Below are 24,279 nucleotides of genomic sequence, written 5' to 3'. Positions count from 1 at the left end.
CTGCTCCTTGGGTGTGCACCCCCAGTTAAGAACCTAACCCTCCAGCAAAGAGAAATCATGCCTTCCCCTCTGTCTGACAGGCTGCAAGCCTTAGCATCTGTCCAGCATACACTGTGGAAGCAACTGTCCGCTGCATACCAACCCGGCGGGGACAGCGCTGCCCATCAGTTCCACATGGGGGACTTCGTATACGTCCGCAGACACCAGCATCAGACTTTGGAACCCCGGTGGAAGGGACCATACCAAGTCCTGCTGACCACTCCAACGGTGGTCAAGGTGGACGGGATCACCGCCTGGATCCATGCCTCCCACCTCAAGCCAGCCAAAGTGCCAGAAGACTCCTGGACTGTGGAACGGACTGACAATCCTCTTAAGCTTCGGATTCGTCGCCAGTGGGACCGCAAGTAGCCCACATCAACCAGTGTCCCAGACTTGGCAGGTTATATCAGGCCAAGAAAAAAATTGTATAAAAATTACCTCTAATCAGCACCCACTATGGGGCTGATGGCCTGACTTGCACCCGGACCTCTGCCAACTACATTATTGTCAGCCCTCACAGGACCACTTATTATATTAATTCTTATCCTCATGATTGGACCATGTATCCTCAATCAAATCTCGGCTCTTGTACGATCCCAGGTAAATGGGGTTAAGATGATGGTCCTGAGGCAAAGATACCAGCAGGTATCTGGCAGTGGCCTTTAGGATTAAAGGCCAGCACAAGAGAAAGGGAGGAATGAAAGGCCATTGTAAGGGAAACAAAGCCCCCCCCCCACTAGCTCTGCTAATTGCAGATTCAGTGGAAAATACTGCACTCTGCCCCTACGCCCCATACCAGAAAAGTTAGCCCATCATACTATTCTAACAGGATGCTTGCAGGATGACCCCTGCGGTTGCGTTTGTAAGATAAATTGCTTGGGAAGAATGCTTGCCAAATAACCCCTTGCTAGATAAGCTTGGAATTCGTTTACCTACCCAGACTCTGAGAAAGACCGCGGAGACATCTGGCGTCCAGGTGTCTGCACTCGGGGTGACCCCACTCCCCTGCCCTGGTAAAACTGCCTCATAAAAGGCCTGTGAGCCTCAAACTCGGGGTCACCAGCTACTCCTCGCACTGGTGTCCCACGAGCTCATGTTAAAGTAAAGCTTCATTTGTGACCCGATATTGGAGTGAAGCTCTCTGTTTTGTATGCCGACCCTAACAGTACAAGAAGCTTCCCCAGTGACTCTGTGCCAGTTACCAGACTATACTTCAAAGAAAGTGACGTGCTGGGGACTTGAGATGAATGGTCTCCTAAAACATTCCAGACCATTTAACTAGAGAGAAAATTTTCTTCCAGTTTTAAAGTAAAAGTAGGCCTCTGATATTTCCAGCATCCCAACATTTACAGCCAAGTTTGGGCTTCTAGGATTCCACTTCTGAGATAGTTGAAGGAGGTGAACTTGGATAGTGAGCATATCTAACCAGGAGTTGAGCAGCAAGAAGCAAACAGCAAGCTACTCATGCAACCAAAACAGGACATGTCATTCCACATAGGGTGATGAACTTGCCTTTCAGACACATTGAAAATACAATCCTGCAAGGTCCTGAGGCAAGGTGTCAGGTAGGAGGACCAGGGATGAGAACAAAGAAGACAAAAGCAATAGCTGGGCCTGGAGGTCTTGCATAAGCTGTTGATTTAGGCCAGGCAACGTCATTAAGTAAAGCTTCCTGTATACTGTTTGCAGAAGGGGCCAAGGTCAACAGGGAGATCAGACAATGTGGCCAAGACAGGGTACCTCAGACAAAGCTGCCTTTAGGATCCCATCCCTTCCAGGGAGTAAGCTGGGTTCCCAAGAACAGAAACCTTAAATCTTTCAAGGCTCAGGCTCCAGGACCTAGCAAGTCTGCTCCTGAACAAAGACACAGAACTAATGCCCCCTTTGTCCTTCCATCAGGGTCTCTGAGAAAGCCTTGGATCTGTCTGGCTCCCAACACCCTGGAATTGGAGTTATGGGTGGTTGTAAGCCACCATGAGAGTGTTGGGGACCAAATACAGGTACTCGGTAAGAACACCAAGCACTCAACTCGTGAGTCATCTCTCTGGCCCCTAACATATAGGATCATTTTAGTGACATTTGGGGAGTTTCCTATTAAAGTTGAGATCGTTAGCTTATGATCAAGATATTTGCCTAAGAAATGATGACTTAGCACTCTGATTCTAACATGTGAAAATTAGAGAAAATAAGGGAAATTTGTTAAAAAGACGAAAGATCAATTTTGTGAAAGAAAATATTACTCATACATTAAAAGTAATAAAAGAGTATAAGCATCTTATTGTAATAAGGTATCAGAACATCGGTTAAATTAAATATGGTGGTGGAAATCAGTCATTGCCTCTAGTGTTGGTGTGGTGTTTAAAAATCAACTTATTCAGGACATTCAGGACACTGCCCCTCTAAGGCTCAGGCAACACATTGAGAAGATGGAGCAGAAAAGACAGAGAGAAGGGCTGCAGAACGCCATCTTGCCGGCATGATGCAGCCATTGCAATCGTGAGCTCACAGCTGCTGTGGTTGTCTACACTAGGTCTATGAGACTCTACCAGTCTTGAATGGGGGAGGGGTTCATAGGGCCAGAGCTCATTCTGCTGCTGATAGGCCACTGAAGGATTCTGGGGAAGGGAACCATTATCTTCAAATGTGTGCCCAATGGTGACAGGTGTCTTCAGACGGTCCCTTACCAGGGATTACACATGACCATGGGAAAGGGACCCTTATGGAGGATGGGGTATTGAAAAGGGTAGGAGTGGGGAAAGGGATGGTGAATAAGGATAGTCAGATGAATTGTATACATGCAGGAAATCATCAAAAGAACACATTTAATCAACAACAACAAATGACTAGAAAAGCACATGGGGAATTTTCCGGATTCCTGGAACTAGTCATTCCTTGTTTTGATTGGTGGTTACACAAATTCACACAGATGCCAAAAGCAGTAACTCAAGGCTCATGCAATTTATTGTTTAGAAATCTTTTTTTTTTTTTTGATGGAACTGAATGGTTTTTGTTTGTTGTTTGCTTTCTCCTTTTTTTCTTTTTGAAATGATAACATAGTTCACATTATTTCTCCCTTTCCTTTCCCGCATCTCCAAACCCTCCCATTTACCCCACCTTGCTCTTTTTCAAATGCATGGCCTCTTTCTTCACTCATTGCTGTTACATGTATATATTTATATTTAAAAATATTTATATTTAGACATTTAAATACATGTAACAGCAGTCATATTATAACCTGCCCAGTCTGTTTAGCCTACGTATGTTTTCAGGGCTGACCATTTGGCATTTAAAAGCCTATTGGTATGATCTTCCCCAGAGAAGACTATTCCTCCCACTCTGGGCATTCCTTAGCTGCCTGTAGTTCTTTGTGGGACTGAGGCCTCACGGTCTCCCTCCTCCACTCATCCACTTAGGCCTGTCTATTAGTGTCATGCTTGTTCAGCTCATGTTTGGCAGTCATGTTACTGAAACTTCATTGGTTTAGCTCCTGACATTACTAAGAAGCACAGTCTCACAGCTGATCCTCTGGCTCTTATAGTGTTTCTACTTCCTCTTGGGCAATGTTACTTGAGCCTTAGGTATAGGGGTGTTGTGTAGATGTATCTGTTGGGACTAGGCTCCACAACTCTACACTTTGATTGCTTGTGATTTTCTGTAATGGTCTCCACCTGTTGCAAAGAGAAGTTTCCTTACTGAGGAGTGGGGACTATACTTGTCTGTGGGTCTAAGAACAAATGTTTAGAATGTAGTTAGGGATTATGCTGGCTTAGTAAAGCAACAGTTGTAGGTTCTTCTCCAAGATCTAGGACTTCACTAGCACTTAGTAGTTGGCTAGGTTTCCCTTATCAGACTTCATTTTCTTCTTTTTGAGTGTGTCTTAAGTCTAATTAGCAAGTCATTGGTTACCACCAAGATATATAAATATGCCACTTATGCACCTAGGGTTAAAAATTTGTTGTTTCCTGACAAAATGGAGCCCTGACAGAGCTTTATAATTTAACCATTGCATATGTCTATACTACGTTAAGATTACAGAAGTCCCAGAACACATGGCAATAAACAGCACCAGTCTTTGCCATCACCGAGTCTGAAACCAAGGACAGAAAGTAGCATGCAGATGGAGGCTGTAGTGTAATCAGGAGGAATGCACCACAATGGAGGCAATGAGACACTGGTGGAGTACACAGAGGACCACAGAAATGTAATGCCAGATAGCTGTGAGAATAGGCAGAGTGGGATCTGCAAATCTCCTATAGATGAGTTCTGCTGTAGAATAATCTTTCTGTACACTGTGAATATGTATTACTCTCATTGGTTAAATAAAAAGCTGACAAGCCAGTAGCCAGCAGGAAGTATAGACGAGACAGCCAGACACAGAGGACTCTGGGAGGAGGAAGGGCAGAGTCAGGAGATGCCAGTCAGCTGCTAAGCAAGCAGGATGTATAGAAAATGAGGTAACAGGCCATGAGCCATGTGGTGAAGCATAGATAAGAAATATAGGTTAAGTGTAAGAGTTAGCTAGTAATAAGCCTGAGCTATTGACTGAGCATTTATAAGTAATATTAAGCCTCTGTGTCGGTTATTTGGGAGCAGACAGCCAGGACAGGAAAATTCCATCTACAAAGTTCCATGCTGAACTGGAGAAGCGTGAAGGCCAGGGAGAGTCAAAGATGAATGTCAGGGATCATGCTGTATCAGCATGGACCACAGTTCTTTGAAAAGCAGCAAGAAACTGAAAATAGAAAACACCTCTTGGAAGTCCAGAGAGAGTAGGTGGCAAGGGGACACACTTGTATTTCACACACTCCTAGTCTTTAATAGTTTTTCTATTTTTTACCCTATGAAAATATGACTTTTAAAATTAAAGTAAAAATAATCATCAAATAAACAATGACAATGAAGATATTCCTTCTAGTTGAGAAGGATGAAAAGTGGGAAATTAATGGTTTTGTGGGAAAATGGTTAAAGTAGAAAAAACTAATGGTTAAAAGGCTAGAATTTTTGGCCTAAGCTGTGGTGATAGTGTGCCTCCCAATATATTGTGCACTCTAATAAACTTATCTGGGGGTCAGAGAACAGAACAGCCACTATTTAAACATAGGTTTAGGCAGTGGTAGCACACAACTTTTTTTTTTTTTTTTTTTAAGTACACACCTTTAATCCTAGCATTCCAGAGGCAAAGATCCAGATGGATCTTTGTGAGTTCAAAGCCACACTGGAAACATCCAGCCTTTAATCCCAGGAAGTGATGGCAGGAAGCAGAAAGGTATTTAAGGCATGAGGACCAGGAACTAAAGCTGGTTAAGCTTTTAGGCTTTTGAGCAGCAGTTCAGCTGAGATCCATTCAGATGAGGACTCAGAGGCTTGCAGTTTGAGGAAACAGGATCAGCTGAGAAGTTGACAAGGTGAGGTTGGCTTGTTCTGTTTCTCTGATCTTTCAGTGTTCACCCCAATACCTGGTTCTAGGTTTGTTTTTTTATTAAGAAGACACTTTAAGATTCTTGTTACACTGAGCAGAGCCTAACATCTGATCCAGACGTGTGGCTCAGTCACCTTGGCCAAAGGACAATCTCCAGGAAGGTGGCCCCATTTTCAGCCATGCTAAGGAGACAGGCAGAATAATTATTTCTTTGGTGAGATGCTGTGCCTTCCCTTCCCAGAATCCTGCCTCCAGTGTAGAAGCTTCTGGCCCACAGGCATGTGAAGTCCATTGTCTGCTAGCTTCTCAGAGTTACTCAGAAGACTGACTTCGCCTTCTTCTGTCTCCGTTCTAAGCATGCTTTCTGCCACTGCCTCTTGTCTCTATTTTCTCTAACACCTCTGCTGTTCAGGTGCTGTCCAGGACTATGGCCTCCATGGCACATTCAGTATTATGGCTGTTTCCCTCTTTTCCTCCATTCTCTGGGCAGCAGCTGGCCTGCCCTGTGGCTTTTCTTTTAAATCTAAGAAAATCATTCTTGCACTCCCATTTGTGTCTACTTATAAATCATATTATTAGTGACACCAAGGACCTCAATTCCCCCTGTATCAAAGAGTGTAGGAGAAAAACACCACACTGCTTTTCTCTCTGTACCACAAACACCAGTGGACGCCCCCTTCCATCCCAAGGCTAGTAAGCAAGTGCGTGCTTCATCCCTGGAAACAGGCTATTTATCTTCCCTGGGAACAGTCTGTATTTGGAATGAATTGCATGTTCCAGTGGACAAGCTTGCTGCAGGTTAACAGTTTGTTACTTCTTGGCATCTGAGGTAGAGACCAATAATCCCCTAGCTGCTCTTAAGTTACTTCTCAAAACACAGTGAACCTCCCAAGGTTTGATGGCTACCATCTCCTACACTGACTTCCCTGGGGATCACCCATAGAACAGAGGTGTTTCAGAGGGGGACCTCTGTGCCCTGCAGTCTGCACCCCTCTTCCATCATGCCCCCAAATCAGGGACTTTGCAACCTCTGCAAATGCACCTGTTTATCTCCTTCCAGACCACATTTGCTCATGTAAGTTCTACCACGTCAGAAATTTCTGAGGTTTTGGTGAAAGAATGTGGCCATCTCTGATTTCCCATACCAATGAGTATTTCTTCTGCCTGTTTCTTGATCCTTTCAGTCAGATTACAGGATGGTGGCATTTGCCCCTAAGCAGAAATCACTGTCTTTGCTAGATGCCTGTCTGAGTAATTAACTCTCTGGTGCTCGCCAGAACAAGGAGCCTGCCAAACAAACTGGTGCTTACACATCCTGGGTGAGTATTCCCTGTGTATCATGTACTGTGAGGAAAGAAGGGATGTTAGCATTGAACACACAGGGTCCAGAACCCAGCTTTACCACATTTTCAGACAGCAAATTAAACTCTCTGTTCCTCAGCTTCCTTTTTGGCAGAATGGGAACGTTACCAGTATCTCTGTCCTGGAATAAATATGAATCTAAGGAGAGCTGGTGCCTTGAAGCCTCTGTGTGCACCTGGCACTCAATAACTCTTCCATAAATGTTTAAAGAAGCCCTCCTGGTCTTCTACCATTTCAGAACTGGTGCCAAGTTCAAAGGCTCCTGTGTGGGTTCACATTTCTCACGCTGAAACTTCTTAAAAATTTTTTAATTTTAAATAGTACCATGTAGCAAACTAGGTGTGGAGGTATATGCTTGTAATCTCAAACTCAAGAGACTGAGGCAACAAGATCATGAATTCCAGGCCTGCCTAGGCTACAAACTAAGATATTGTTTTATTAGAAAGGGAGAGAGGAAGGGAGGGAGGGAGGGATGGAGAAAGGGAGGGAGAAAGGGAGGGAACATCATAGTACAACTGTATCTTGTCTAATCCTAAAGCAGTTTTAAAGAACAAAACAAAAACCCTGAAAGAACACAGCCTACCTGTCCTGACAGGCTTTCTAGAGAATTAGGAATCCTGAGGCGGCTGACACTCATTTCCACACTAGAAAGTGAAATTCCATTTCCATCAAAATTTCACAAAGATCCACACAGCCGGTGCAAACAAGACCGCGTTCTTAGGTCACGGTGCTGTGGGTTCTTCCTAATAAGTGAGAAGCTTTCCACCATCCTGAGTCTGACACCTGAGGCAGGAACGAAGGATTAAGAGGAACCCCTTGTGGGACTTAAGCAGATTTAGTGAGGGCAGGAGTTAAGGGCCCAAGATTAAGGCAAGCCTTCTCTCCAGAGCATTGGGTAGTAGTAGGTGGAGAAACTCTTCCCTTTAAATCATTCTCTAATGAGAAATGATTTAAGCTGGAGAATGTCTAGACAGTAAATCAGGCAGCTTTGGGGATATACTGGAAAGATCTTTTGGTAACACAGCAAAAGCTATTATGTAGCAGAACTAGCCTAATTCTAGCCTAGTTAGAATTAGAAAGTGATGCCTGGGATGTTGAAGCCTTGCCAGGTACACTCACTGTCAACCCTGCCTCCATCCCTCCCTGACATTCTCTTCCTCTGAACTCTGCCTGAAACCTCCAACTGGCTTCTCATTGCTCTTGGGTACAATATCAAATCTGTAGCAGGGTGGGGATGCTCCCATGTGGCCAAGGCCATTCTCACACCCCTGTTGATTCAACTTTCACCCTGCCTCACAGTCACACTGCCCTCAAATGGATATGCCAATATTGCCACAGGCCTTTACTGTGTCTTTTCTACCTGAATATCCCAGTAACTCCTCTTCAAGCATGAGCATAGCTCAACTCTTTACAGGCGCATTCCTCATTCTAACTTAAAACCAGCAGCACTGTATTGGTAACCAATATCATATCTGAATGTCAAAATTCCCCCTTCAGACTAGGTTGAAAATTTGACGAGGACAAGGATTCTGCCTGCCATACTGACTGTGGTATTCTTAACGATTACACAGGACAAGTGTTCAACAGGTACTCACCACATGAACAACAGGTTTGCAGCTTTTCTCAGCATCAGAGCCTGGGCAGTGTATCTCTAGGGCTACAGATCTTCCAACTGAAGCCGAGTCCTGAGCTCTGTGGGTGCTGGCAGACAACCTATCTGTGACATGTTATATGTGTATGTGGATAAACACATACAAGTCTCTGCTCCCACTCTTTCCTCTGTTCTCTTTCTGTGTCACAGCTGTGTTCTTGGGTCCCCTGCTGGGAAACCCCTTATTTCTTAGTGCTCTCCATCATTGACCAGTCACTTCAATGGCCAGAACATTCATGAGACTTGGTACTTCATTGGCATTCATTTGTAATGGTTTGCCATCTTTGACATGTTTTTACTTTCAAGGTCTGCCTACTTCTCTGCAAAGATAACCATAGATATTAGTTAAAAATACCATCCATCTATCCATCCAGCCATCCATTCCCCCCTCACATACATGCATACATACATACATACATACATACATACATACATACATACATACATATGTGGTGATATTTTATTTGTACTCAAATGTGATTTTATTTGTATATTAATAAAGTTGCCTTGGGGTCAGAGCAAGCCATAGCAGAAGCTGGGCGGTAGTGGTGCACACCTTTAGTCCCAGCACTTGGGAGGCAGAGCTAGATGGATCTCTGTGTATCTCAAGGACACAGCCAGCATGGAGACACATGCCTTTAATCTCAATACCAACCATAGAAGACCTGCAGGTCTGTACAGACAGGCAGTAACGAGAAGGTCATGTGGTTGGGTTTACAACCAATGAGAAGGCAGAACAGTAAGTCTATAAAAAAGAGAAAAACTCAAGAAGTAGCTCTCTTGTGGAGAGGAAAAACAGAGCAGCATGAAGGATAAGGTTTTCAGCTCCCAGCTATTGCTCTGACCTCTTGGCTTTTAACTCTGCAATTGGCTCTGTGTTTCTTATTTAACAAGACAGTTACATCTACATACATACATCTACCTACCTATCTTGGTTTTAGGATCATGGACTTCAGGGCTGAGATGATATTTTAAATCCTAAGATGAGTTTTCAGAGCATCATGTGTGTATACAATGTATCTCCATCACACCCACCTCAGCTATTTTCTCACACTCCCCTAGGAAGCCCCAGCATGTCACCCTTCATGTCTTCTTTTTCATTTTGTAGTTCATTGAATCTGATTCACGCTTCCTGTTGACTGTTGATTGATCCTGTTAGCTTGAAGTTGTGCTGGTAACCACAGCATCAGTGAGTTCATGGGCAAAATGGCCACACCACACTCAGAAGACAGCAGTTCACAGCGTTACTCCTCATCCTCTAGCTCAACACTCTTTCTGCCTCTTCCTCTACAACGTGTCCTGAGCCTTGTTGGAGGAGGGGTTGGTATAGATGATCCAATAGGACTGAGTACTCAATTATTGGCACTTGGAGTCACCACATTAGCTGTTTGCCACTGTTGGAGGAGGCTTCTCTGGCCAGTGCTAGCACTAGTCTATGGCTACAAACATAAACATTCAGAAGATAGTTTGACAACATGTCCAGTCACAACCTAACAACAGTAAGTCTTCCCCACCCCCAGGACCTATGACTTCCCACCATGAGCTTTTGTGGCCTAGTATATAGTACCAGACATGGGTTCCCTCCTGTAGAGCAGGTCTCAGATCCAATTAAAAATCGTTGGTTGCCCCATAACCTTCATGCCACTATTGTAGCAGTGGTCACATTTTGCTTGGCAGGTCCATACTGTAGCATTCAGGTGCCAATGGAATTAATGAGGCTCTTGCTAACATTTTTGATGAACAATATAGAAGAAGAAAGGCCAGGGGTTATCTTACACACTGAAGATAAGTTTTTACTATTGTGGATATGATGGTTCTGATGTAAAGTATACATTCCTCTAGGAACCATTATTTGTGGGAAAGCATGACTCCCAGTCAGACCAGAATCTCAGGACTGTGTCACCTTCATTTGCTGCTCAGTGCTCGCCCCCACACACACCACATGTAATGAAGACAGGCAACTGGTTCATTTAGGTGGCAAGAAATGGGCACAAACTTGGCTACATTTCAAAGACTCTTTCATTTCTATAGATTATGGATTAGATAATAATTTTTATTTGAATGGATATTGAAGAAAAACAAAAAATAAGTTATCACAGCATGGACTCTCAAAACTATGGAATGAGAAGTTATGCTTTCCTTACCACAAATATGCTACCTATACATAAGTGTGTGAATTATTCAGTATTTAGTTCACTCAATCTCTCTCCCTGTGTGTGTGTGTGTGTGTGTGTGTGTGTATGCATTCACAGGTGTCTGTGTGTGCACCTTGTGTGCAGGTGCATTGTGGAGATGGGTGTTACATAAATGTATGTGTGTACTTAAATGTAGAGGCCAGAGGTCAACCTTAGTGTTGTGCCTCAGGCGCCATCTGCCTTTGTTTGTTTGTTTGTTTGGAGACGGGGTCTCTCACTGCGATGCTTGGAGACTGCCTAGAATGGTGGCCAGCTGGCACAAGGGATCTGTGTGTTTCCACCTTCCCATTGCTGGGATTACAAGCATATGCCACTGCCCCTGTCTTTGGAATCAAACTCAGGGCCTCATTCTTGCAAGGTTAGACTTTAGCAGTTGAGCCGTCCCCCTGCCCCCCAGTCTTTACTGAATATCTGTTATATATTAAATGAATTGTGCATTTCTTGCTCTCATTAAGTTTGTAATCTTACCCATTGTTGTCTAAATCAAAAATCCTCAGCCATGATGGCAGAATCCATCAGGAAGCTTCTCAAACAACAGATACTTACACTCCATTCCCAGAAAGTCTAAATTAATCTGCAATGGACCCCAGACACAAAATACTTTATTTTTTATAGGCCTACAAGCTTTTAATTATGATAAAAATATGCATAATATAAAACTTACTGTATTAGTCATCTTTAAAGTATTCAAGTCAGGTATCTTAAGTATATTCACATGGTTTTAATCATGACCCACAGCTGCCTCCAGGACCTTTTTCATCTTTCTAAACTGAAAACTCATTAAACATTCCCCAATCTCACTGCCTTCTGCCCTTGGCAACCCCCATTTATTTCTTATTTATACAAATGTGACCTCTTGAATGCATTCATGTAAGCAAAACTACCCAATATTAGCTTTGGAATTGGCTTGTTTAACTTGGCATAACATTCTCACTGTCACCTGTGTCCACACAGGCAACAGGACTATTTTCCTCTATAAGGCTGTAAGTGCTGCTATATGCACATACACTTCGGTTGGCCTTCTGCCTGTCAGTAGATACCCAGGTTGAGTCCATCTTTGGATTTCCAAGAGTAAACATTGTGATGAACATAGAAATACAAGTACCTAAATCCTCACTTTCACTTTTCTTGAGTTATATGCCCACAAACAGAATGGCTGCGTGTAATTCCTGTTTGGCTCTGTTTTGTAAATTCTTACTTATTATTATTGTATCTGTGTATAATGTATATATATATTAATACAAGTATACATGTGCAAAGGTACATACATGAATGGAGGTCAAAGGTCTACTTTCAGGAGTCAGTTCTCCCATTCTACCATGGCTTCCAGAGATAAAACTCAAGTCATTGACTTGAACAGCAAGTATAATTTTAAAATGATGATGATGATGATTATCTTTTATGTGTATGTGTGTTTTGCTTGCATGTACTGCATCATGTGCATGCAGTACCTGCAAAGGCCATCAGATCCCATGGAACTAGAATTACAGATAGCTTTGAGCTACCATGTGGATGCTGGGAATCAAACTTGGTCCTTCTGCAAGAGCAGCCAGTGCTTTTAACAACTGAGGCAACTCTAGAGCCCTAAGCAACAAGCACTTTTACTTGAGCCACCTCTCTGGCTTAAAGTTTTGCCAATGTCATACACGTCTACAACGCATCGTGAACGTATGTAGCTTCCCCTCACCCCCTCTGACCTCTTCCCAATCCCACTAGCCCCTCTTCCCACCTAGTTCCCTCCTGCTTCAGCCACAGCTCATGTCACAGATCATGCATGCTCATGATCACATCGGCTAGGTCCCACACTCTCATTTGGCATTCACTTCTTGTTTTGAAATATTTTTACACCATAGCATTCATTTCAAGCACTGGTGTTTGTTATATGACTACTATTTTTGAAAGCCTCTTTTATTTATGATATTTCTGAATTTTTGTTTTAAATGTTAAATTCCCTCCATTCTTACCTTAAATGACACTACAGTACAAATCTTCATACACGTGTTTATCATGTCACTAATTATGCTTAGACTTGACATCTATAAGCTCTGCATTACACATTTTAAGCTTCTTAAAATTTTCTGCCTGAAGTCTCTTCAGGAAAATAGTTACCAGTACAGATCAGCAGGCTGAGACAGGAGAATGATCATAAGTCTGAGAGCAGCCTGGGTTATATTGTGAGTTCCTGGTAGTCTGGAATAGAGTAAGACAATCTCCACAAAACATCTCAGGAGTTCAATCTTCCCCCAACTGTGGAAGAAAAAGGGAAAACAAGTGTTTTTACTGTGACTCAGGTGGGGAACTGAGGAGTGTGTTTCTGCATGCAGGAAGGTGTGCATGGTTAGAACCTACTACAGATACCAGGAAAACAAACCCTGGTGTAGCAAGCCAAATGTGGGGCAGAAAGGAGGGAGACAGGCTTTGAAGTCACCAACAGCACACAAAGAAAGACAGCACTCAGATGCCATATTTGAGCTTACTCATTGGATTTTTATAAAGACTTCTTGTGCTATTTTGTGACTAGCTTGTAGTTCACTTCAGAGACACACAGCAGATTGGTGTCTGCTCCCATTCATTTAGTCACAGGATTTCTACTTCTGAGATCAGTTAATTTTCTAATGCTCCAGTTCACACATTTAAACATGTTTGATGGGTTGCAATCATCATGACTTATTTTTCTTGAGACAGGATTTGTCTTGTGTGCAGCCTGTGAAACCCTCTTTGACTTGGCCCCTATGTTCTTTTGTCATGACCAAGGAGTTCTTGATAACTCCAAGGTCCCCCTTTGTAGTGACAGGAGTTCCATGTCCGTCTTAGGACAATGTCCTGAGCTGGCATCCTCTGCTAGGGGCTGCAGAGATGGCTCTGCCATCAGCAAAGTGCTTGACATGAGCACAGGAGGCTCCGATTCAGATCCCAGCACCCAAGTGAAGGCCAGGTGAGGTGCCCATAGCACATGTCTGCAGCCTCAGCCTTGGGCTGGGGAGGGAGACAAGAGGGATCCTGAGCTTGCTGGCAACCCCATTAGCCAACTGGTTAAAGAAATAAAGTGGAAAAGTGATTGAGAACATGGCCTCTGGCCTTCTCGAAGTATGCCTATACACCCTTCCCCACCTGTACACAGGAATGTGCACACACAATAACTAAGTAAATAACTAACTAAATAAATAAATCCTTGCTGTCTTTTAGTGAGAGATTTTATTTTCAAAACCTGAATTTGGTTTCTGGCTTACAGAGTTTGTCATTTTCTGGCATCTTCCACAGTGATAAAAAAATGCACATGGACATACACACTTACTCATCATGTACTCACTCACGTACTCTCACTTAGGTACATACACATACTCATATTCACACTCACCCCAACACACACACACACACACACACACACACACACACACACACACACACACACTCATACACACCACATGACTTTATGTATTTCCTTTTCCCGTTGAACACAAGTCTACCAAACTTGCAATCAACCTTCTGTACATTATCTATACACTCCCTTTCTCATGGAGCCGAGAACACCAGGGTGGCAGGCTAGCAGTACCATGATAACTGCTAATAAGACCAATAGTGGTAACAGTCTGACCACAGAAAACATGAACGTCATTTGCATATGTCTTATGTCTTTTGGGAGTAATGTGTCCATACATTGCCAGAGCATGTGGCAATGGTCAGTTCCAGCCTGCCCTCAGCTCTCACTGGCACTGGGTCCACATACTTTTCTGCAGATGGTAGAACCGTTGTTTTTCAAACCAATGTCTCTTTAGCCGCGTGGTGGAAGACAAATCCACTGGAAGATGTTTTTAAATCCTACCTGTAGTTCTTCTTCAGTCTTAGCACTCAAGCTCAGAACTTCCCAAATTCTCGTTTGAGTTGGTCCTCAGTAACTTCCGCCACCTTCTTTGCCTCCTTTGGCTGGTTTTGAAGCCACAGGTTTACAGTTCGGTTTTATTTCAGAGTGTCTTTCTGGCATAATTCGATTGTCTGAAGGCATGCTTCTCTAATTGATTGATTGATTGATTGACTGATTGATTGATTGATTGATTGATTTAGAGGTAGGGCCTCAGCATGTAGCATCAATTGTCCTCAAATTTATGACCCTCCTGCCTCAGCTCATAACCACTGAGTCACAGATGTGCACCCCTATGGCTGGCTCTTACTTTTTGTTTTGTTTTTCACATATTAGCTTGGCAAAGATTGACTTCCATATTTTTGTTACTTATTTCAATGTGTAATTGGTTCCTTGAGTGAGACACGAGTTCAGAGCCTTTACAGTTCCTTGAACCTCCCTCTCTGTCGTCTTCTCCAGCCCTCCCCGAATGGGGAGCCTGCTTCCTAGGGTATGCTGGCTCTGCTCCCTCCCTCTGCCTCTCTGTCCCTGGCACCCATGTCTTACTTGTGTCTGACTCAGTTTAGCCTGAGTCCAGCTGCTAATTTGAGAATCTGGGAGAACTGGGCCGCTGCTGCCCCTCATGTTCCTGCTCAGCCAGAATGGGAGAAAGAAATCTCTCTCCTGTGTCAGCTGCTAGTCTCAGGAGTCCTGCGTCTCCTGTCACTGAGGACCAGTTGACTATCTGAGGCTCCACTCTCAGCTGTTAGAGGCTAGCCTGTTGTCCCAATCACATCACCAACAGAAATAGAAATAGTAGGGCCATCTTGAGGCATCTGTGGCCTCCCCATATGCCCATATTTTAGGGTGTAAGTCTATACTGGGGATCTGCCTTAGGTATAGCAGGGACTCAGTGCCTCTTCCTTCCCAGAGTTCATTTGGACTATATATATATATGATAGTTTGCTGGTGTAACAGGCAAATGCATTGACACTTTCAATGTTACTATCATTTTGTTATGAAACTAATGAATACTCACTGAGAACATCAGAAAGCTCAGAAGGTAAATAGAAAATAATTAAAAGTAACCATAAATTGACAATGGTATAGACAACTGAGAATTTAGCATACTTTCAATCTATTATGAGTAAACATAAACATGTGATTATATATAAATACTGCACATCATTGTAAATGTATTAAATTGGAAAATAAATTGTGCATCTTTTTATAATTAACATATTGTGATTTTCCCCCTATCTTCAGTTACATGCAAGTTTGATTTAGGCAATTAAGAGCATGCATTTGTCTAAAAATTTAAGATTTTTCTAAAATAATGTGAATTGTTTACCTAGAAAGAGAACCATCTTTTCTCTAGAACATGCAAAAAATAGAACAGCAAGATATATTCATTTTTTTTAATTAAACAATATCAATAAAAGAAGAGCCTTTGGCCTTAGAGTGAACAGTTACAAAATAATATAACCTACACAAAATGTAAAAATCTTTCTTAAGATTCAGCTCAGGTATTCCCATAGCAGGCAGCAAGGACTAGGAACTCATATCCTCTATTGTCAAGATTGATATGTGATAAGACAGTAGGAACCAAAAAGGCCAAATCCACATTAATGTGTGAAAGCAGCCAGTTTGCTAAGGAAGAGCCCTTCATCCCAAGGCATCATCTAACAAACAGAGCAAGCCCAGGCCCTGGGAAGATTAGCAGGAGGCCAGCATGCTGAAAAAGCCCACAGAAGTGCCAGATGCTCTGGGGCTCTCTCTCCTACACTTCATTCTTGGGGTTAATTTTTCCTTCCTTCCTTCGCCATTCCTTAGAAGGATGCCCAGATTAGAAGACATGACTCTTCCTCTGTCTCTCCTCCTGGTAACTGTCAGGATTTTACCTAATCTGTGCTGCTTTTGTCTGAGACTCTAAAAACATTGTCCTGGAGCTTGCATCCATTTCTAAATTATTTTATGAGACTCAGAAACCCAAAAGGGACCGTCAGTTTCTGTGGTAGCAAGTAGAGGTCACTTGTTGGGCAAGGTACTAAATCTATACCCTGGAAGAAGAGAATCCATTTTCCAGGTGGCTAATAGTAGGTTTCTATTTAGGTTGGCCTGGGAATACAGCAGCTGTGACTGGAACTCATAGCTAAAAAGTCATGAAAACCGATGACAGTTCCTACAATGTTCACCCTCTCATTTGGTCATGGAACACTGAATTTCGGGAATTCAAACTTACGGAAAACAAGGAAACATACCAGCAGAACAGACACATTTTGGGGTTCTCACTAATACCTACAGATTATTCTGCTTTATCAATTCAATGTCAGCTTCTTGCAAATGTGTTTAAGGTTCATTACATGAAGCAACAAAACACTTTCCATTAACACGGTTGAGACTGTCACCATTGAAAAATTATAAGAGGCAGGAGAAACTTCTCAATAACTGAGTAGTAATCAGAAATACAGACCCAGAATAAAATGGTAACTCAGTTGCCTAAAGTATGAAGGCTACCTTCATTGTGCCAAAGGCACGTGATCCACGTCAAGAGGAAAATCTGAGAAGGCACCATCTCCTAGTGTGAGGGTTTTTTTGTTTTGTTTTGTTTTGTTTTGTTTTGTTTTGTTTTGTTTAATATCAAATGTAGTTAGTCTGACAAGGACCCATAGTCTTGGAATTTGCTCCCTCCCCTTCACACCAATTAGCCAATCAAGTCTGACTGTGAAGTTGAGCTCCCACCAATGTGATGAGACACAGTCACCATGGCATTAAGGATAAAAGACAGAGGCTGTCTCGGTCACTTGTGATGCAAGCTCAGTTTGGGTTCTGGTGCACTGCTTTTGCAGAAAAGAAATCGACTTGTGTATTTGCTTTTGCTTTATTTGTGTGTTCCTTTGTATGACACCGAGATTATTCTTTTCCCACTCCAGAGACAACTCTACATACAACCAGGAAAGTTAGTGCTCCTCATACACCCTAGATTTTGTGCCTCTGTACTCTGCCCCCTCACTCCAGTAGTAACAACTCAACTCTTTTGATCCCAGGCTGTGCCTCTAGACTTTTTCCCCATGTAAATTCACATCACATAGACTCCTAGAGGCCCAGCTAGAGAAAGTAAGCCTGAGGAGCAAGTGTCAATCAAAAGGAATGAGAAACAGTGTGAGTTCCAATCATCACAGGAAACACTCTCCTATATTCATCCCCCATCTCCCAGGAAAAGAGTTATTAATAAGAATATGAACATTAAAAGTGAAGAATAAACTTTAAAAAACTAATCCTGTTATGGGGTGTGACTTAGTTTATAAGACCTTGTGCCAGAAGCAGAAGACACTTTCCATGAGGTTGCTTCAAAGGGCAGCTCACACTTCTTAAGCCCTGCTCAGTCTGAGATAATGGGTGCACCCAGTATGGGCACTGCAGTTTTTAGGGATCCATGCTGGGCCAGATTCCTCTGAGCAAAGGTAGTTTTGCATGATCTCTTTCCTATTTCCTCCCTCAAAACCTTTGTGGGCCAATACAGTTTGCATGGCGACACCGATCACAGTTTGGCTGGCTTCTTTCAGTGCTGCTTAGAGGGGCAGCCTCTCCCCTTCCCAACAATATCTCAGTAGGAAGCACTTGAGGGGAAAGGGAAGGAATTTACTGAGCTGGAGATAGAGAACAAAAGCCCAGGCTGGCTCTGCCTCTGAGCCCCAGTGGATCAATTTCTTTCACTGAGTCCTCCATTCCATCTGGGGCCGTGCTTTATCATCCCCATCTCAGTATTTCTTTGTTCCATCTGAGAGGAGAGAACAGTTATCTCCGGCTACATTTCTTTCTTTAAGGGATGATTGTCTTCGTGTTCTTCCCACTCACAGATCTCTCAGTATTCTCAGCAGGCTCAGCTTCAAACCTGCTTGACAGTGTCCCAGGAACTTATTCTTTTGCAGGAGAGCCTGGTCTTCCCTGAACAATTCAGCTCTGCAGCTTTGAGGCATATTAGTTGCTTAAAATAGCAGTCCAGTTTACCTTCAGGGCCATAATTCATATGATTTTTCAAGGCGGGACAGAAAAAAATCATAATGATACAATAATTACAATTTTCTAGGTATGTGTCACGTTAAAAATGCTTGCGTAATTTGCACTATTTCCCACCACCTGGCTCCATTTTCCAGTCTGCACCTGCTGGTTCTCATTGTTCATGGCTAACTGCTCCCTATTTCCCCAAACATTCACCTCCTTTCTTGCTTATAGCTTTTTCCCATGCTCCATTTTCTCATTTTCGTAACTCCACCTGCCTTAATCCCAAGCCCACCTTTCCCATGATAGCAAGGCTCACTGAACTCTTCAGTAGCCTCCTGACCCTGGATACCACACACCCTCTTCCTCCACGAACACTTTCCCTGTCTCCCCCACACATATGCCCCATGTACAGATCTTTGACTTGTGATGTTCCATCCCCTCTTCTAAATTCATCCTGAAAGGCCTCTATTCAGGATCAGAGAAGGATCATGGAGCTGCTGTTAAGACTACTATAGTACTACACAGTTACAAATGAACATTTATCACTCCAGCCTTAGTGACCTGACTCTTCACTAAGAGTCTGCTGCAGAGAACACGTGAAGACTGATTGAAATTTGAGAAAACGTTATTGAGTACCCACCATCTCCTGCCCCCACTAAGCAGCAGAGAGCCAAGGCAAAGACTACACCAGAAGATTAATGAAGGAGTTAGGCAATTTGGATTTATTTCCTTCCCTTGCGATGAATTAACATTATGATTCTCAAACCTGCTGTGCAGGAGAATCACCTAAGGGGTATACTCTTTTGTGTGTTTGTTTATTTATGCACTCATTTTGAATTTCGTTTAGCTTCTCAGAATAAATAATACTCAACAGATACAAACTCAAAATATTGATGAAGCCATGCCATACAAAGGACTCCTTGCACCACAGCCAGCCACTCAGCTCTCTGATCTGGAAAGCTTACCAATTTATTTGTTATTGGGTGATTTTTTTTTAAATTATTGTTCAGCCCTACTATACGGTTAATGAATAAGAATCTCTCGTTGTCAAGCAAGGCCCTGGAATCCCCTAGTTGGTTCTGGTGATTCAGTTGGCTTTTATAACATGGCATTTTGGAAAGCAGACTGGAGGATGAGCAAAGGGTAGCTACAAAAACTCCAATTGTGGACAAGAAAAGCTCATTGATTGCAGATGGATGACAGTGAGCTATAAAGAGTTGGGATTTTTCTAGGATCCAGAAATGGCAATTTAATAAACAGAGAAATAAAGAACATTACTCTCTAGTTTGAGCCTCTGCAGACCATCATGTAAGGTGGCCCAAAGTCAATCTGCACTCTCACTTTTTCTGTTTGCCCAGGTCACAATGAAAGGGTGTCAGCCTCACTGTCAACCTCTCTGATCTCCCAAACAGAGCCCCATAGCAAACAAAGCTAGCATAATGAACATAATGAAATACCACAGCCCAAGTGGTTGAAACAACAGACATACCTGAAGAGTCCTAGAGACAGCAAGTTCAAGATCAAGGTGTTGGCAGGTCTGCTTTCTTTGGAGGCTCCTCTTCCTGGCTTGTAGACAGATGTCTTCTTGCTATGCCATACACAGCCTTTACTCTATGCATGCACGTCTAGTGGGCAGAGCTTAGCAAACACCCTTTTAAAGGTCCTGTGCTCAGTGCAGTCTGCTTATAGAACACTGGAGGTTGCTGCTTTGACACATGAACTTGCATATGCACTAGCATGTGTTCTCTGCATCAGATGCTTATCCTCTCTGACTTAACTAGTTGGAAATAATCTTCCAAAGTGACACATTAAATAGCATTTCCTTGGGAAGCTCACCACCCAGCCATCCAGACAAGATTATCCCCACATCTCTCTCCATTTTCAAACATATATAAAGTATTGTGATTATATTCACCCTCCATTAATTCTAGCCTATCTATTCCTTTTCCTCTGTACCATTTCTTTCTCTCAGCTAATTCCCCAGTGACTATATCACTGAAGAAAAATAAGAATCTCCTGCAACAACTGTTATCAGTCGATAGCTCCTCAGGTAGAGGTAGGGATTCACAGACACATCTTGTATCCATGACAGAATATTTCGGTGCAATCTTGTGAAGGTTTTCATAGCTACTGTACTCATGATTGCAGTGGCCATAGATCTGGATGGCAACATTTCACGGCACTCCTCCCTGCCCTCCAGCCTTCACCTTCCTTCCACCCCTCTTCTTCTGTGTTCCTTGGGCCAGTGTGCAACAGCCACTTATAACCAGATGTGAGTCTCTGAATTAATTGTTGTTCCCTGTGAAAAAGGAGCTTCTCTCCAAGGCTAAAAGCAGGACTGGTCTATGGGTATAAACACAAATATTTAAAACAAAGTTTGACAGTATGTCCATTTAAGGAAGCAGTAGTATGCTCTCATTCTTGGGCCCACAACTTCCCTAGTCATGTTTTAAATAAATTTATAGTACCCGATGTGTACATTCCTTCCCATGGTGTGGGTCTCCAATCCAATTACAATTGTCATGCCCCCATTGAACCAAGAGGTAGGTATATATACTGCCTGGTGGGTCAGTATGGAGGTTGGTCTCTGGCCTACACACACACACACACACACACACACACACACACACACACACACACATGAAGAAGAAGAAGAAGAAGAAGAAGAAGAAGAAGAAGAAGAAGAAGAAGAAGAAGAAAGAACTTCAGAACACAGAAGCCCTTGCTTTATATTCCTTACAATGTGAGATTCATTTTCTCTTAAGTAAGCTGCACAGCTATTGGTTCCAAGGATGTAAAGGGCACAGAGAGTTACTGAAGCATTGAGCTGAGAAGTGCAAATGTCATAGGCAAAGAGAAAGTTGCAAATAAAGTCCCAGATGTCAATGTGCAGACAGCAAAACTAGCCGTGTGATGTAGTGTCCTTGGAAACAGGACTCAGATTCCAGAAGCTCTTGCTGACAGTTGGCATTACAACCTTCAGCTCTCTTCCATATCCTGGCATGTGACAGGTGCTCAGTCAAAACTAGCTGTATTATTGAACAAATTATAGAATAATAAATAATTACTGATGAAGTTGCAATAGTGGAATTGAGACAGCTATAAATGTGTCCTTGCCTCAATCTCTCCTCATTATAAACTGCTATATAGCCTTAAAATCTGTTTTATTAAATACCTCTTTCCTTGTAGTTATCATGCCTATCTGGATGGTTGGCTAGAACCACATAATGTACTGGTAAGGTCTAGCATACCATACACCTCATGATAGCCTACCCTGGAGCACTTCACCTCTCTATACCATAAAAGCAAGGCACCATGTAAAGAGATGCTCTGAGTGACATCTCTCCATCAATTTCCATTCCAGTGTTTCTGTCATTTGTGTCCAGACAAACATCACTGCCTTAGTCACCAAAGGTCATATGCGAACTTTCTAAAGTGTTGGATATGGTCCCTGAATTGGTCTGGAGGTGGTCACACAGGTGTAAACAGATGTAAACACATCCTGGGTTTTATACTGAACATCTATACACCTGTCTAGAAGCATGTTGCAATACAATCAAAAATTAAAACAAAAAAAAAACTTTGTAACAAGGATATGTTGGTATTAGACCATAGGGCACCAAAACCTGAGGTATGGGCTAAGACAAAATTCAAAATTAGGTCTAGGCTTGCCTGTCAGGGGATGCCCTGGTTGCTACTGAGGATGCTTGTTACAGATGACTGTCTGACAATGAGCTCATGGTCTGCTGTGCATGTGCAGGCTGTTCCCTCCAGACTTAATTCCAAAGATATTACCAAACCTTAGAGAGTAATTCTTTTGCCTGTTCCACAGAGTTGCAGGGTACTGACGACAACAGTCGGTGGGAACAGCATAAGGGACAAATGACAGGAGACATGCTTATTCACATTCCCACTGACAGAATGCTAGTTTTAACGCCAATCCATTTCAAACTCAAAGAAATGTCATTTTTTTAAATTATGAAGAAATTGTACTTCTGCTAATGTAGACCCAATTTTGAAAAATAACCCATCTGGAAAAACCGCATTAACTGTGAAAATGGCATCTCAATATCGAGAGTACAGATGGCTGAAGAGGAAGGTACCCTCTCTAGACATGTGCAAGCTATGAATTTTCCAAGTGGTTCAGTCTTTTAAACCCTTGGGAATCTTTTAGACTAGAAATGACTAGGGTCTGCTTCAACCAAACAACAAGCCTGAGTTGCTAAGGGTCATAAGAAGCTACCACCAAAGGGAAATGTTCATTCTGGGAGTGCCAGCCTGGCTCTCAGTCCAGAGGTCAGGAGGCTCACTGTCCATGATACAGAACACCATCCGTCCAAGGACAGCCTTAGATGCTCTCATCCTCAGCTGTGTCTACCAAATGACTATCTCTAGAGTGACCAGAATGTGGATATCTTTACCACCTTGTTGCCACACAAAAGTCTATCCAACTTTGGGTAAGCCTTTGATTAAGTATTTAACATGGTGTGGTGAGTACAACTCATGGCAACAACTGTATCTCACACCACACCTGGCACACAAAGACATTCAGTTATGACTACTGACCAAGTGTCTCTGCTGTCTGCCTATTCTTCATTAAACTCCATCTGCTCTAATCTTCAGTGGGTTCTTTTTAAAATTTTATTCTTTAACTTTTGATTTAATTTTCTTTTCTGTTTACATTGTAGTATCCTAAAATGAAGGATTAGGTTATTGACCTATGACAGCTCTTCATAGAAACCACATGATCAGCTCAACTGATACTGAAAAAGTCTTTGACAAAATCCAAGCACATCTTCATGATAAAAGTCTTGGAGAGATCAGGGATACAAAGGGACATACCTAAACACAACAAAAATAATTACAGCAAGCCTATAGCCAGCATCAAATTAAATGGAGAGAAACTCAAAGCAGTGCCACTGAACTCAGGGACAAGAGATGGCTGTCCACTCTCTCCGTACCTGTTCAATATAGTATTTGAAGTTCTAGTTAGAACAGTAAGAAAATTTGAGGAAATCAAGGGGATACAAATTGGAAAAGAAGAAGTCAGAGTTTCGTTATTTGCAAATGATATGAAGTAATCATAAGTGACCCCAAAAATTCCACAGGGAACTCCTTCAGCTGATACATACCTTCAGCGAAATGGTTGAATACAAGATAAATGAAAAAACAATCAGTAGCCCTTCTATATAAAAATGACAAAGGGGATAAAAAAGAAATCAAGGAAACATACCCTTCACAGTAGCCACAAATAATATAAAATACCTCAGGGTAACTATAACCAAGCAAGTAAAAGACTTGTATGACAAAAACTTCAAGTTTTGAAGAAAGAAATTGAAGAGGTATCAGAAAATGGAAAGATCTCCCATGCTCATGGTTTGGTAGGATTAACATAGTAAAAATGGCCATCTTACCAAAGCAATCTACAGATTCAATGTAATCCCTATCAAATTTTCAATATAATTCTTTACAGACCTTGAAAGGACAATACTCAACTTCATATGGAAAAACAAAACAAAACAAAACCCAAGATAGTTAACGCAATTCTGTACAATAAAATTACCCCTGATTTCAGACTGTACTATAGAGCTATAGTAATAAAAAACCACACATGATATAGGTATTAAAACAGATTGATTGATTAATGGCATCAAATCAAAGACCCAGACATAAATCCACATACCTATAGACACCTTAGTTTTTACCAAGAAGCAAGAAATACACAATAGAAAAAAGAAAGCATCTTTAACAAATGGTGCTGGCCTAACTG

This window comes from Onychomys torridus, chromosome 5 (assembly GCF_903995425.1).
Source record: "Onychomys torridus chromosome 5, mOncTor1.1, whole genome shotgun sequence".
In the NCBI taxonomy this organism is placed as follows: Eukaryota; Metazoa; Chordata; class Mammalia; order Rodentia; family Cricetidae; genus Onychomys; species Onychomys torridus.
The sequence above is the reverse complement of the archived record's forward strand: the minus strand, read 5'-3'. Positions refer to the sequence as shown.